The 16,939-nt window shown below is 39.5% G+C and overlaps 1 protein-coding gene across 1 annotated transcript in view; it reads right to left on the bottom strand.

Moving 5' to 3' along the window:
• GMDS (GDP-mannose 4,6-dehydratase) overlaps positions 1-16,939 on the bottom strand; it is a 282,728-nt gene that overhangs the window by 57,937 nt on the left and 207,852 nt on the right. The gene's annotated exons all lie outside the window — the stretch shown is intronic.

Here is a 16,939-nt window from a genome sequence, read left to right as displayed (position 1 = left end):
TATTCACACTGTTGGTGATTCTGGCAGGGGAAAAAAGTTTCCTTCAATAAAGAGCAAAAGACTTTTTTTTCTTTCTATGTACAAAATGACAGGTTTTTATATACGCTTTCAGTGTACTCTGAAGCTGTATGAAATAACTTGACAAAGAAATCTGAGAGAATACCAATTTGGCTGTGAAGTTTTGTCATTTTCTGTTTTGCAATCTTGTCCCTGGCTAAGCATAAGAAACTGTACAATATGCAGAATTCATACCTCTTAGAGAGTGTAAGAAACATTTTCCAAAAGGTACTGGCTGAGTTCTCGTGAACCCCATTTTCCCTCTTTTATGATTCTTCAGCAACCCAACTATTCTGTCCAGCTGGTGTTTGCTTCATGACAGAGTTGTACATGGACTACAGTTCCCAGCAGTCACCAAGCACTGTTTAAATGGGATTTAAACAGAGAAGAAAGAGAGAGAAAGCACATGTATGTGCACAGCACATGAATCTCATCAAGAATGAACACCAAACCAAGTTCTGTTTCACTTATATATCAATATATGGAAAAAAAGATCAAGAAGTTGGACTCCTTCCTCTCTGTTTTTGCTTCCAGAGTACTTCCAGGCATGTGCTTTTTTGCTTTTGTTTTTTTAAGTACAACTTGGGATTTTTTTTTTTTTTTTTTAAGATTTCTTCTAGAACAAAACCCGAAGTTTTGTTTCTGCAGAAGAATTGAGAAGAGGATTGCATGTTCAGCTAGCTGGGCAGTAAGCAGAGAGCAGTGGTAGGTGCTGGCGTCAATGGGACACTCAGGCTGGGGGCAGCTGGAAATGAAGAAAGTTATAAGGAGAGGTCAGGGAGAGTGCAAGGAATTCTCGAGTTGGAGAATTTGAATTCTGGGGCATGAGTCCCACATGTCTTTTTGGGAAAAAAAATCAAATAAAACAGAAGTATTTTAGCTTTGAAAAGATAAAACTGAATAAGAATGCAGTGTCCAAATACATTTGAAAATGTAGAGTTGACTAATACATAATTGTAGAGACAGAGGGAAAATATTTGAATGCTGATATAGGAAGACAGGTGATTAGGTCATTGCAGTACAGAGAGTTAAGGTGTAAGGCTGGGGGAAAAAATCAAGCATTAAGACAATGTGTCTCAATAGACAGATACAGTAACTCAGTGCACAAACATATGGCGAGAAGAAACAGGATAGAAGACAAGCCCCAGCCCTGCAAAAATACTGTACATGCTCCATATGACACGCACCCAGTAGCAGAATTAAGCTGATACATAAGCCTTTGCTCAAGTAGTTTAACAATAATCAACTACTTCTGTAAGGACCATTTTGGGGAAGAAGAAGCATAAAAAGGCCACAGTATAAATAAAAATGATTTCCCAAACTCTTCACACAAAACATTCTGATTCTTTACCATCAAAAAGTGTATATAACTCACCCAGGGACACACAGCAAATCAAGGACATTAGACTGCCTGATCCCTAACACTGACTTTTCTCTCTTTAATAGAAAAACTACAGGACAGGCCAATTGGGATCTATCAGATACTGATCTATCAGGTACTAACTGCATCTTTTTGAAAGAGAAAAAAACAGGTGCAATACAACCCGCATAGGGGCTAGATGAAACCATGGTTATGTCCTACAGTGTTTTAGCTCTTTTGAATATAAAATACATCCTTTTAAAGCATGCCAGCAGGAATGTTTGTGAAGATTCCTTTCCCTTGCTGAGAATATGCATTGGTTTTACATTTATAGTAACACAGTTACCAATATAACACTTGTATGTTATAGGCAACAAACCACTATGTCATAATATTTTTCCCCATGAACATTAAAATTGTAAAATTTGGCTAATGAGCTGATAGTGGAGATCAAGGCCATATTTCAGATATTCTCAGTTTCTTTGGATCTTCCTTTAAGTGCAGGCACATGAGACCTTTATATATTAAAGATGTGTCAGTACAAGGATGCAAATTTATGGCTGTAGACCTTTAATTTGAAACTCTAATGCAAAGAAAGGAGCGCTTAAAATTTCAGAACAGGCTTCCATTGATCCAACAAAGAGTGGAAAGTACTAATAAAAATACAGTAAAACATTTAAAGATGGTATCCAAGCCGTTTCCAGTAAGAGGATGAGTTCCCTGGGTCTAAAGGCACTGAAAACCTGTCTTGTTACCCAACCAGAAAAATTAGGTCTGTTCTGTCTGCTTCAGCTTCTGCATGCAAATGGAGGTCTGCATTTATGGGTCAGAATTCTATTAGATGTTATAAATGGGTTGCCACAGGCATTTCTCTAAAATCTTAGCAATGATACAGTGGCAATTATTATGGCTTGTGTCTAAAACCTCTGCCACCACCAAAGATCTTGCTGCTCTAGCTGTACTGCAAACCCAGACCAAAAGAACTTTTCCTGCACAAAAAGTTCAAAGTCCAAGGCTATGCTGCATGCTAGTGAACTAGCCAACAACATGCCATCCTGCTATTATGACAAGCCCAGGGTTTTATATGAGCTAATTTACCCTGCATGACTGCACTGAAGCATTTCACACTCTTGAGGCTAGACTGTTTCCTATATTCAATCCAGCTCACTGGGTAAGCTGCAGGCATATACCCTCAATACAAGTAAAGGGACACCAAAATATGGGGATATAAGGCGGTATGTGGAAACAACAACAACAAACAACAGTGGTCATCATGATGCACGGAAGTCATAGCACATCAGTAGTATAATGGTTTTCATAGGCATCAAAGAAAAGAGTTTTCTTGAGGGATTTGAGGGTAAATAAGGAGGAATCTGCTTGCTTTCTTTGTGTCAGCAATCAATGGGATGCTTTACAGGAGGACAAACACAAAGCAACAAAACAACAGAATACTTGCATGCCCCCCTCCTCAAAGCATCACCTTATTAGGCAGAATAAAAATGAATTTGGGGGACGAGAACAGACTAAAGGAAAACAGTATTTGGGACATGAACAAATGATTTTGTCAGGTTGCCTGGAACTTGGTTTTGGAGGGAGCCATCTCCMTATCTATGCCTAAGGCCATGTGGACATGCAAGATCACTTACCAACATCATATGCATGGCAATCATTTCAGTTCAGGTCTACATGAAGTCTACCATACTCAAGGCCTTACGTATTTTTTTTTTGAACCAGACTAAACTTTCAGCTGAAACATATTCAATTTGACACGAAAACAACACTGAAAGAGTCTAGCAAAAACAAAGAATATTAGTCCTTTTTACATTGCTAGGCTTAACTGTACAAGTGTTTCTGGAAATGTTTAATAGAACAAAACTATATGAAAAAAGAAAAAAAAAGAAAAACCACAGGCACAGCTGATGTAAATCTTTTTTCTTTTTTTTTTTAATAATCATTTTTATATTGCCTAAATCCCTAAAGTCAGTGTCTGGACTCTGTCTGGAGGCTCTCCAAAAATCACTGCTTGTCAACACCCTTTCCACAGAAATGAGGCTGTTTACCTCCACTGGTGCACTGTCAAGTCTTCTCTTCCCATTTCTATTACAGTTTAAGTCAATATTCTTACAGAAAAGACTAACCCTCCCTTTCCTTATCCAGCTGTCTCTTTAATATATCTATAGTCCACATTACAATAAATCATACCAAAAGAATGCCTCTTTTCATTGTGCACCTATACAGAGATCACTGTAAATCCTCAGGTATCGTATGCTCAACGGCTCAAGTGGAAGGTATTTATTATAAGCAAGCCAAAACTTGGCCAGTTGATAGCAATGAATGAAAGGGAAACTCAAAAAATTCTGACTGGACATTTATTCACTTTGAATCCTGATCCAAAATGATCATTTTCCTTTAGAGAAGCTTGATAACAAGTTCTTTCACTCTGCCTCAACAACCTACTCTCAGCTTTTGGAAGAGAGACACAGAGGTTCGATACATCTGCTGGTGTGTGCTAACCTCTTGAGCTGTCTTTGACAGATTACACAGGATCCCTGAGAAAGCCTTCATATTACCCAGTCTTTGAGGGCATTCTTGAAGTACTACATCTTCGGAAGTTTGCTCATAGACAACTGCAAACAGTGTCAACCTGAGCTCTTGACAACTAAAAAAACCAACACTGAAAAATCTGAGGGACAACCCAACTTCCTCAAGCTTTACAGAAAAAAAAAGTAGTTAGAGTAACAAGGTGAAAAATGATAATCAAACCAAGGATGCATTTATTTCTAATCTACTCAGTTTGTTCTGTGTCTAGTAGTCACTGGCATTCATTGGTGTGTGGAAAACAAGTTGTTCTTCTCCAGTCCCTTCAGTTCCTCTGACCAGTGGGCATATCCCTTAGTAGACCCTTTCCTCTAACCTCCACACATGCGACAAGCCTTGGCAGTCCCTGCAAGAGCAACAGTGACTCTGACCACTTCATCACATCTTCAAATGGCCCCTTCCAGCCCAAAGCCCTGGCAAGGAATATTCAGAAATGTGACTGGCAGCTGTCTGCGTTCTCCCAGTGCTGTAGCTGATTTTTTCTATTAGTTTTCTACAGTGCCTATGTACCAAATGCCCATTCAATGAACTCTGGCATATAAACACCAATCCTGGCACAAACCACAGCAAGTGCATCAACTGCCACCTCTCACATACCTAAGCACATGGACGGTTTCTCCCAGAAGTATGTTTCCCCACAGGCAATCATGCCGCTGCCACCTGCTTTCTCTGAAAGCAAATCGCTGGCTGAAGTAGCTGCTGGATGTAGATGCTTGCATCTTCAAATAGGGCTGCCTCAGTCATAGTAAGCTACCTTATCAAGAGTATCAAAGATTATTGTTCCAGGCATTAGTCTAGAGTAGGAAATCCTTTGCAAAGCCATATTTAAGAACTTAGTTAAGTCAATCACGTCTCAATTTTTAACTCCATCCAGCAGTTAAGCCAAAGTGGAACTAATTGTGCTTGCTAATACTAGAAGGCAAAAATAAGAATACTTCTTGTGAATATTCCAGCTCAGGAATTGCCTGTCATCCATGATCAACACTTTTTGGCTGTTCTTCAAGTGCACATAAGTCTTTACTGCTGTGAATCTCTACTGTTGTGAATAATGTGCTTTCCTATGTTTCTGTTTTTACTCCCATGCCCAACTTTCCCTTGCATCCATTATGCCACACAGCTATTGACTTGTTATATAGGTGGGTGGCTTACTTGTAGGGCTAGATTCTAGCCATGCCAGCTTTTTGGTTTTTTTTGCCAGCTCAGTCCCTGAGCTGTATGGCTCGTTTGGGATTTGTTTCATCAGTCCAGATTAATTCTGCTTTTTATTTCCAGTTTATAAACCTTGCAAAAGGCATCTGACAAACATGTGAAATACAGAGATAATACCAATAAGCACCTTGGGGAGGAGAGAGAGGAAGAAAGGTCAGAAAAAACACCTAAATACTACCTTGCATACTCCTCTGCAAGCTCTTTAAGCCAACTATGTGGAGGATAAAAGACTGTGCTAACCATATAGGATTAGCACTGCAGAAGAATTGTTTAGAGTGAGGAGTGAATGTCACAACATGTGGTCAGTGGTGACACTACAGCATAAGAAGAGGCCCCAGTAGGCTTTGTTTCATAGTTATGAAAACAGTGCACAGAGCAAACCTGGTCATATCACTCACCTGAGCTTTTCCTAATACCTTACATTTCCTCTGTTTCCAATTTCACCTTCATAACCAACTTTTTAATCTCCCCCAACACATGGAAACAGAAACTAGGATCAAGGGAGGAATGCTGCCAAAGATTAGAGGTTTGGGGATTTACAACTGTTATCTAAAGGAAAACTATAGCAGGAGCCAATTGCTTTAGTCAGAAGTCTTTGTTATTGTAGAGAAGCTTTAATATATATGTTTTTGCTTTCTAAATCAGAAAGTGGAAGTCTAGTATTTTATGGGTCAATCAGAAGAAAAAATAAAAACAAAAGCAATTCAACTCCTAGTCACCCAATCTGGAAATCTGCTAAACTAAGGTCTGGAAAGCACTAACTTGGTAACAGATGTAGTGAATTATAAACATGAACTTGTCACAGATTATTGTAAAAAAATAGGCAGGTGTCCTATTTTAAAACACATTTTTTGTTTTCATTATTGTTAATCCACCTTTCCTCTTACAGCTATTCAATACGAAGCATGACTGAAAAGTGGTACCAGTTCAGCAGCCTGTAGAAAGGAAAAAAAAAGAGGGGGGGAAATTACAGAACAATGTTGCAAAACGAAAATTGGATTTTAAAAGGTATTTCTGTTCAGCAGTCAAGCGGCCTGTTTTGAATTTCAGTGGCTATCTATCTGCAGCATTGAGGCTTCTGTGTCACTGCATACAGAAAAGGCTGATGAGGAATAGTGCTGTCTTCCTCCATTCCTAACCACAACATGGTAGATAAAGTCTGAAGTCACAGGTCAGCTGACAGCTCTACCAAGACTATTAAAATGCACTGGTAAATCTGGAAGGAAGAAACTTAAATAGGGCCAGGTTAGATGTTTCAAAGGGATGAGTGACTGATCCTGTTTTATGTTATGCCAGACAATGCTAATAGTTTAAACACTAGCTCTGTCAAGTAAGAAATAGATATATTATTGTCTGTGAATTATTAAAATTGACTTCACCTACTCACCTTTAGCCTTTTCTGGCTGAAAAAAAATATATAGAAAAAAAATCTTGCAAGGGAGGCACACACTCTTAATCTATTACTATTGTCTTCTTGAATCCTGTTAATATTTCTCATATTGTCTGCTTTGGTGAGCCCAGACACTATATGTGACAAATGAGCAAAAATTCCAGCTGATTCTAGGCATAAGGCTCTTTAATGTTTAAGTCTCTCCTGCCTTGCAGATTATTACTGTCTCCCCTTTCACCCATCCACCTGGAACATCAGACAATTTGGGGAGTATCCAAGATGGGCATAAAGGTCTATTTCCTGGTTCATGACAAGTACAATAGATGTTTACACCATACAAATAATTTTCCTGGGTTTTATTCAACAACAAAAACCTTAAAAAATTGTTTAGATCTACATGGCTCAATTTCCCCTACAACTCAAACATGCAAGCTCCCCTTAAACACTAGGGAAGTATTAAGGATGCTAAAAATCAATCAGCAGTGTAAAATGCTTGAAGTTTTGATATGGTCAGAATCATTGCTAAAGTTTTTTAGCATCAGGTGGATACAGGTAATAGTGGAATACAAAGATGAGACACGGAAGGTGATTAAACACTGATCATGATCATCATAGGGTAGCAACATTAACAGAGGTCTCACCTCTTATGCTTCCATCATGAAGTTGTTAGTTTACAAATACTGACTCTAAAGGCAATACAGGGGAAAGGCAAAGGTTTATTTATTTAAAAAAAAACCCTACTTCCAAACCTCCACTTCCTTTCAACCATTTGCCCCTTCGAGAGAAATTGTAAGTGGGGTAAGAACAGAGATATGAGTCTGAACAAAGCCACATTAGTGTGCCTCTTGTGGATTTTTGGATGGGAGACAGAGGACATAAAAATGTTGCATCTCTAGGATCCATCTACAAGGAAGCCTGACTACTCCAAAAAAGTAACTCCCCCAAAGCCCCTGATAATCTAATTTTGTTCTCTTTTTTTTTTTTTTTTTNAAAGCAGGATCCAAGAAATTCAGTAAACCTTGTAAGGATGAAATGATCCCAAAACTTCCAGCTAACTCTACTGAACTTAGGCAACACTGTCTTGGAAAAACATGCACACAGCAGCTGCGTTTTGTGCGGTTAGCTGCATAACCCTCCAGAGCATACTAGAATCACAGAATCACAGAATCGCTGAGGTTGGAAGGGACCTCTGGAGATCATCTAGTCCAACCCCCCTGCTCAAGCAGGGTCACCTAGAGCACATTGCACAGGATTGCAAATACATACTTCTCAAGTTTTTTTTCCCCCAGTATGAATTTAAAACTTTCTACATTTTCCAGAGGAATAAACTTCAAATAACCGAATAAATAAAAAAAAATAGTGGAAGAATGCTATTGTAATGTTTGGACTGTGAAACACTTGAAAAACATAAAATGCAGACTTTCGGAGTAAAATCTCCAAACCCTCACGCTTCCTCAGAACTGGCTACTTCTTTATGCATTTCCACTCAACCATGTCCATATGGTTCTTTGGTCCTTTCACACAGCCCTGGGGTGTCCCTCACAAGGACAAATGCATTCATGCTGATGACATCTTCAGCAGCAAGAAAGTAACACTGACATGTACTTTGCAGGAGGTGGCACAGGAGATTGAGAATTGGTAGCTTCATCCTTGAAACATGAAAAACATTAAGTGCTATGGCATACCAAGGCTATGCCCCAGCCAGACATCACTGATCGGAAGACTTAAATACTGAAAAGGCTGATTACCAAGGCATTTGCTGACCCAAACCATACCAAAACCATCTCATGACATTTCAGATGTAACACATGAATGTGGCTGTCATTTTCCTGTGCACCCACTGACCCATAAAACCAAATACAAACAGTAGAAGGCAGGCCAGCTCTTACAAAGCTTGGAGTAATTAGACATAGAAGCCTAGCCCTTGATTCCAGATTTGCTGAAGGAAACGTCACCTTAGGCTCATATCCTCCATATTCAAAAGTCATTTTTCTTTTCATATAATACATTTCACTCATGGTTCTGGGCTGCCACTCTAAAACCACTGCAAGAGTTGAGTTGGCACAGCATACATAAAAGATAAGGTTATAACAGGGTGGAAAACAGAGTCAAAGTGGGAGCATTTTTATTAACATATTGCTTGACTTATATTTTTAAAATCCTCTTATAAAATAAAAGTAATAGCTTCTAAAAAGGAGATAGATCTTCAGACATGCTCCAACTTTATATGAGAATAAGCAACTAGGTCTGTAAGTGACCTCAACCACCTCTGACATCAAGCTCTTCAGAAAGCCCAGCTCTGACCCTGCCCTGGTGGGAATGGCTTTGAGTTGAGCGCTCTGTCAGCACTCTAGTCTCATTTGAGGTGCTGGGCACTTGAAAATCTGTTCTGAACCATAATTCAGCTCTTTCGAACATCTAATCTCGTATAGGGAAATGGGAAAAGGCTGAGGGTAGTGGAAACCATCGGTGGGAGGGAATACTCAGCAGTTGTCACGAATGCATCTTTGGTGCTGACTGAGCCTGGGCTTCTGTCACGGCTTTTGCACGTTCCAGGCTTTTTCCTGCCCCTAGTCACTTCCCTCAAGAAGCTTTGCATTTCCCACCACAGCTGCTGCAGCCCAGGGAGTGTTTGTAGGGGACAGGCATGGGACAGGCAGTGATACGAAAACAAGGGATGGTCCAAATGAGGGTGAGATAACAGGCGGAGATAACAAGGGGGAGGAGGAAGCCAAATGGCATGCCAAGGGAAGGGGGAGGGCAGAGGATAAGAGGTGAGATAAAGAGAGACTTTCCATGCATGAATAAACATGAATAAGAAGATAGGTGGAGGTAAGACCCCTACCACCACCAGGAAGGCAAAGAAGAATTATGAACAGGAAGCAGCGCTGCAGGAGCAGTCAGTTAAAAATAAAAACTATATGAACTTGGTCTAATCCCTCCTTGCTTGCACAGGCATGCTAGGAGAATCTGGGCTAAAGAAGCTGTCTTGAGGTATTTCAGCATCTCCTTTCCCAAGTACCATATTACGTAGAATGGGGCAGGCGGACAGGAATAATCAGTTGGCACCTCCTGAGTTCGCACGCACATTTGGGCTGACCATCTCAGTTCTCATCAGAGGTGAACTGCTTTGCTTCAAATATGAAGAGCCAGCAGTGCATGTAAGCACGCTCTTAGCTCCGAGCATGGAAACTGTCCCTATTAAATATTCATGCCCTTGAAGTGAAGCACTTGCTTGGTTGCTTGGGTGAATCAGGGCCTAATTAAGGAGCTAAACAGCCTTCTATTCTCATTCAAGTCTCCCTCAGTCCTAATCCTCCCTTCACCTATGTTTAATTTAAAAATCTATTTTCAGGAGTTGAGCCTGGATCTGTCACATCCAAGACTGCCATTAATTGCTATGCATCAGCATCATTTAGAAAAATGAGCAATGAAGAAAAAATAACAACCCTGGATGTCCTGCCTGGATGACAGCTTTATCTGTAAACTAGCTTTCCAATGGGCTCACAGTCTCTTTACCTACCCAGAGTGGAAAATTGCTTTGCCCAAAGTCAGTCACAGATTTCTTCAGGCAGTCCAAACATTTTCAAATAAAAACTATGGGTCTTGTAAGCAAACATATGGTGCAACGGTCAGGATAGAAAGCCAGTCCGACTTAGATCCAAGGAGGTAAGGAAACCCTTTTCCTCTGGCAAGTCTTGTCAGATAGTTGTGGCATTAGGGGATCAGAGAATAGAGTTAGAGAGACAGGCTGATGTTCTCAGGAAGATCAATGAAGATGTGAAGGTCACAGATGACACATGGCTGGTTTCAAAACCTCAGGAATGACAGCAGGGAAAGAAGTGGTGAAAGAGGAGGAGGAACAGAGCCAGCTGTGGAAGTTGCCAGAGTTTTGTCAGAGGCACAGCAGAGGAGAAGCAGGATGATGTAAAGAGAAGTGAGAGAGTATCTGTAAAGCACAGCGTAAGAGGACAGCAAACAGTGTTGTCCAGAGGGATTGCATTACTGCATGTGGCTGTCAAATACTGATGTAATGAGCTAGTTATGAAGCAAAAAGTCAGAAATGTGTGTGGGAGTGTTGGAGGGGTACATATTAGGTAGCTGCTCCCACAAAAAAGGAGGCAAACTAGGACTCCTAATTTTTATGTGTTAAGAGGATTAAACAAGACAGCAAGACTAGACATGAGCCTGCTGAAGATACTCAGCTTTGATAACATATTGAGAGAAAACCTGGAAGTAAAAATGGTCTTCCTATCCTTTCCTTGAGAAAGTAGAAACTTTGAAGGAAGAACTAAGACAAAGTCAGGATGAGAACAGACAGTAAAATGCTACCTGTGGAGGAACACTCGTGTTCACTAGAAATGTTGGTGTGCGCGCAAAACACAATGTCATTAAGCTCTCTTCCTAACTCTGCTGCTGCCTCCAGATCTCACTCAAGGTGTGTAGTCTTTCTGCTCTGTGATAAATTTATTTCAGAAACAGAAAGGCAGTGATACTAATTTTTTACCTATTTCACATGCTCGTTAAGAAACATTAAAAATATGTTAAGTACTTAGTGCCTCATAGAAGATGCTACACAGTGATAAATTAATAGTAATCAATATTTTATTCAGCTGAATTTGACATGTATGTGCTCAGCAATACCTCCAAAACACCTGATATGTAAAGCCTGTAACTAAAACAAAAAAATCTACTGCAGATTTTATTAGCAGGACAGACAAATAAGAGGAAGAGAGTGGCAAAGGAATGCAGAGATAATGTTGAGTCTGAAGTAAGGAATGATATAAATATTTTGGCTGACACAGCAGCAAAGTCAGCATGGAGGAGAATTAAGGACAATAGAGGTAAACATTTACTGAGGCAGTAGTTTTCAGCTGTTGACATACATTTTCAGAACAAGAAAAAAAAAACGGGTAAGAGAAGTCTGTAAGAATTATGACAACTTGGAACTTATTTAGCTGGCTGTTAGTGAGGAAAACAGACAGGAATATTATCTGAAGGTTATTCTTCCTTGAATGCTGCCATTTCATTTTCATGAGTAGTAATATAGGCCACATATTGACACTGATGAGCAAAAAGATCCTTGAAGAAGGGAAGCACGTGTTTCCTTGTACAGACGTCTCAGCAGTTTACAGTCACAGGCTGCTCTGAACTTAAGAGTAGGAAATGAAGCTTGTATGAAAAATAAAGTGGAGGTTCATGGCATTTAGGGTTTTGTGATCATAGTTTCGTTAGATTTTAAATGCTCTTTAGGGCAGGAACACTTAGAGGAGTTCACAAACGGTTTTAAGAAAGCTGACTTTGGGAGAATGTGATATACCCCAAGGAATTTTTACTGGAATCCTATGAAGTACGGGAAACATAAAGCTGAATTTTTAAAAAACATTTGAAGAGACTGAAATTTAAAGCTGTCCTGGTTAATTCTAAAAAGGAAAAAGGACAACTCAGGCCAAATGCAGTTAAGCAGAGATGCAAAGTTTACTGTATGCGAGATGTAGAAGACTTGGAAAAAAATAATATGTATCTATAGATATTTAGATACAACAATTATTTGAAAAATAAACAACCTAGTAAGGAGGAATATGAAACCTATTAGAAGTTAGAAAGAGCTGTTTGGAAGAAACAATTCCAAAAAGACAAAGCATCCTTGGGCACTGTGCCATCATGATCTATTCTGCTAACCATTAAACGGGGTTTCATTTATATCCTTGCTAGAAAGGACTGGAATAAAAGTGCGTAGTTTCTTAAAGCATATAACAAAGGGAAGAGGTTAGCATACCTTTTTTTATCTTTGAAGAAGAAGAATAAGAGGCTAGACAACTGCTTAAATATTAGTACGACATTTTCTCACTATGACAGGGGTTCTAGGGCTTGCTTAAAGGAAGGAAATTTGCACTGCTGTATGCACATCCTCTTAGACACATCCATGCCAGTCCATAACATATATGAAGCACTAAGGCAACCTACAGTTCCTACTCTAAGCAAGCTGTAGAATACCCACAGAAACAGGTGGGAAGGAGGGGGAAGAATTCCCTGTAACATACACAGAACATTAGATTCAGAGAGAAAAAAAAAGTTTCTATATGGTTCAAAGGTTTCTTTTTTTTCTTTAAAAAATTAAGATAGAATTTATTAAATTCCTTATATATATATATATACACACACACACACACACACACACACATATTAAGTTCTGTGATGAGAGATCAGATCAGTGAGACTTGGAATTAACCTTCATTGTTGCAGAAAAGGGCAGTGAAATGAAGTAAGCAAGTATAGAACTGTGAGCTTAATATCTGCCATGCAAAAATACTATAAGCAATTTTACGCAAACACCTCAACAGGCATAATTTGCTTAGAAGTAATGACTGTGTTATCCTTGGAGGGAAATTTCTGCTTGATCATCTCATTTGATTTCTTCAGATATCATTGTCATGCTGTTCATTTTGGAATCATTCTTTTTTTCTAACAAACATATGTAAAAGATATGTAATAATATATGTAAAAGAGTAGAGGACAGCAAATTAATTATCTTGCTGAAAGATAAGAAAATTTAAGACAGGTCAAAGCTTTCTAATAAACATCCAGGGGCTGAGAGATCTGATTCTTCCAACATCCTGTGCTGCAGGGTAGTTTGCTTCCAGCTGAATGAGATGGCTCATTTAATTTAATTTTTAAATTGTAATTTAATTTTAAAATTAATCTTAATATTATTTTTGTGAAAGTCAAGTTCATTGTTTAAGTCCAAGTATGAATTATGTTACCTGCCTGCAATTTGAACATTCTGATTGTAGCAAAAATAGAAAAAGCTAGTGAGACCATATTCAGAAGGATCTACATTTTACAGGTGAGTAAGCTGTAGTGAAAGTTATCTTTACATGTCCAGAGCAGCAAATGGATGTAAATTATGCCCTTACTAGCCAAGTGCTAAAAAAGTCTGCAAAATGTGTGAAAGCATCTTTCATACTTTATCAAGTTCAGTATAAAAAGCAAGCTTGTGATGAAGCTCCTGTGAAAACTGCTAATTTTAAGAAAGGCAAAAGTAATCATTTTTCTCCAGTCCTTGCAGCCATCAGGTTACAGTCTCCAAATACAGTTTAAAAAAGGGTCAGAAAGGATAGTGACAGGAACACAATGCAAGCCAAAAGAAATGATACCAATAAGGCTGCAGTTAGCAAGACTCAAGGAGGGAAGGAGAGAGACAGGCATTAGAAGCATTAGCAGGAATAGTTCCCAAGGCCAGTAAATATCAGGGGGCCCCAAAGCAGTCAAAAGCAGAGTGAAGAGATTTAGAGTCAAGGCATTTAAAGGGTCTACTTAGTTTGACCAGAAGACAGTCTCACATTTCAAGGTTTCTTCTTCAGTACAGCTAAGCTTTTCAGTGGGAGGCCTTGACCCTAGGGATCACTAACTGAAGGAAACAAATGTGTTTTCAAATGAATGTATTGGCACTGTCTGAACTGATTGCATACAAGATTAAATGATATTTATTTTCACTCTCCAGAATATCATTTTAAATTTTAGAGAGACAGGCAGACAGAAATGTTTCCAAATAAGACATGAGAATCCGAGCATTGGATTTGCTATGCCCGCTAGGATTCAACAACAGAATTCCTGCTAACTAATGTGGCTAAGCCTCCTTCAAAAATGTCAACCTGAGGCTTTCTTGCCTTCAGAAATCTTGTTGAGGGTGGAGAGAGGGGACATGTGCAATCACTCCATTTCAGTTCCATCATTACATTTTCTTGCTTTTTGGCCATGGATTAGATTTCGTTTCAGCATTTTCCAATTGCACAGATGTGATTCCCTTACTGAAATAGATAGAAGTTTGTTTTCCTTTGATAAGGAGTAAAAGTAAATTCATAATTTAAAAAAAATGAAAGTCATTCTGAGATACTCTAGAAAGGGACTTTAGTTCCAGTGGTTGGATGCTAAGTTTATTGGAAATCCTAGAATCATGACACCCCCTTTTTTTTCCATGCAGATGTAACAGACTCAAGACCTACTCAATTCTAAATCTTACCAGTTTTGAGAAGCGTTGCATACTTGAGAATTTAGGTCGGATCTTCTTTGTTTGCATCAAGTAGGGAAAATGAAAATTAAAATCAGATTGAGTGTTTTTACTGCTTCCCATTGGAGAAAAATCTCCAAAGAAATCTCCATTCAGAAGTTGTATGGATGACAGCACTATACAAGAAATGCAGTCGGTATAAAAATATAAGTAACTGTCCAAAAATCAGTTCACTGTTGTCAGTCAAGAGAAACTCAGAAGATGTAATGAGGATCTGATAGTTGGTGTCCCTGTCTTTCATTTCATACATGAATATTCTTGCCTTTACCACATGGACACACACGTCTTGCTGTTTCTGAATATGTGGGTATGACAGAGTGTGTAGAGTCAACTTAGAAAGTTAAATAAAACGCTGTAAATCAGGACAGGTGAAAACAACTTGGAATGAAACCAGGCAAAGACAGAGCAATCTTTGCCCTTTCATAGGCTGAGAAAAAATACCACCTCTTCTGTATTCTCCAACAAGTTAATGACAACATCTGATAGATTCTGCCATGTTGCTGCTGATACAGGAGTTTGCTAACAGTTCATCTGCATATTTCCTCAAAATCCATTTTGTACTTCTGCCCCCGACTTACTAGAGCAGCTTCACAGCCTTCTCGGGTTCCACAATAACAGAGCAAGGAGCTTGTTAAAGGCAAGAAAAGATGGGGTCAGTGGAAGAGAGAGATGGAGCCCAAGAAAAGAATAGGTGGCCTACAACAAATTAGATAATTTCGGATAAACGCCAATTCTCTACTGAGTTTATACAAAATGCTATTTATTAACTTTGTGCGTGTGTATGAGTGTGTGTGTGTGCGTGTGTGTGTGTGAGAGAGAGAGAGAGAGAGAGAGATGGCCTTGAAGAGACTCACCTGAAAAAGTATCCAGTTCCAACTATGGAGAAGTTGACTACCACAGGATGTAACACAGCTATGACATTTAAGATATTTTTAGACTGGGGCATATGTAATGTTTTCAGGAACATAAAAGTGATCTTGTTTTTATTGATGGAGTTGGAGAGGGTGGGAGGGAGTTTTGCTCAAGAGAGGATTTGTGGTAAATCAGTAAGGCTGGATTTTCATATCTCTGTGTCCTTTTCAAGGCACGTTCCACTCCATATTCTGATACCTCCCTGTACTCACATATTGACCTATCAGCAATTGCATGAGGGTTCTGGAAAAACCTATGTTTACGCACTGTCTCAAAATGGACAAGTGTATAGTAAGCCGAACTTAAAATCCAGAAATTGTGTTCCAAAAAGGGGACCAGCAGAGGGAAGACCATGGACAAAACTACTTCAGCAGAAAACGGTGAGCACAGGAATGAGGTGGAGGGCTTCAGAATAGCTATGTACTACCCGTGAATTTTGAAGAGTAAATAGGTACTTGTGAGTAAGAAGTATGACAAAGCAGGAAAATGGGTCTCATAAAGCACAGACTTGTTGGGTCAAGTGTCCTTTTCCTGTTTGGCAAGTCCTTTTGTCTCTGTGTCCTCCTTATCACTCTGACACCTTACCAAAGCACAGAATGACAGGCAGCCCTTAATGACTTCCTAGCGTTTGATTCTGATACTCAGGCCCAGCCCTCTTAAATAACTGCATAACATGAAAGTCTCTATTCCCTTCTGAATGTCCACTTTAGAACTCATGTTCATTTCTACACATGCAGCTCCCCACTCCCACCCTGCAATCTGTGTCAAGACAAATGTGCTCTTGTCACACCTTGCTTGTAGCAGGAAGTTGAAGGCAGCACTTCTGAATGCCTGGACTGACAGCCGATGCTGTGTCAGCAGCCGGTGGGGCTGGTATCACCCTCGCCAGGAGATGAGAACATCCTCTCTTGGGCACACCCGCTCCCAGCTAGCACAATTAGGACTATTGTTCTCTGTGTCCAGAAGCCAGGCTCTGTCCTGCACCCGCTCTGTGTGTTGCCACTATCCCGCCTAAGTTGTAAGTAGGATTTTTTTTCTCTCCTAACCAGCTCAGTCAATTTGAGCGTTAGTGGTCTGGTTCGTCTGGCAGTCTGTGCTGGTTGAATACCCCTGGCAGGCTTCACTGGTAGTCAAGATTCCTCGCGTGAACGAGCATTTACTAAGTGGGACACAAGCACACTCCTAAGCTTTTAAAATGGGTATTTTGTGATACCAAGAGTTACAAAGATATAAGCTGAGGAGGGGATGCTCACTGGAACACTTTCACTAAGACACAGAAGGAGGTATTTTAAAAAGCAAGTGTATTACAGTGTACACCTTTCTTCGCTTTCCCTTCTCACAG

Source organism: Apteryx rowi, unplaced genomic scaffold (assembly GCF_003343035.1).
Source record: "Apteryx rowi isolate R43461 unplaced genomic scaffold, aptRow1 scaffold_3, whole genome shotgun sequence".
Taxonomy (NCBI): domain Eukaryota; kingdom Metazoa; phylum Chordata; class Aves; order Apterygiformes; family Apterygidae; genus Apteryx; species Apteryx rowi.
The sequence above is the reverse complement of the archived record's forward strand: the minus strand, read 5'-3'. Positions and strand labels throughout refer to the sequence as shown.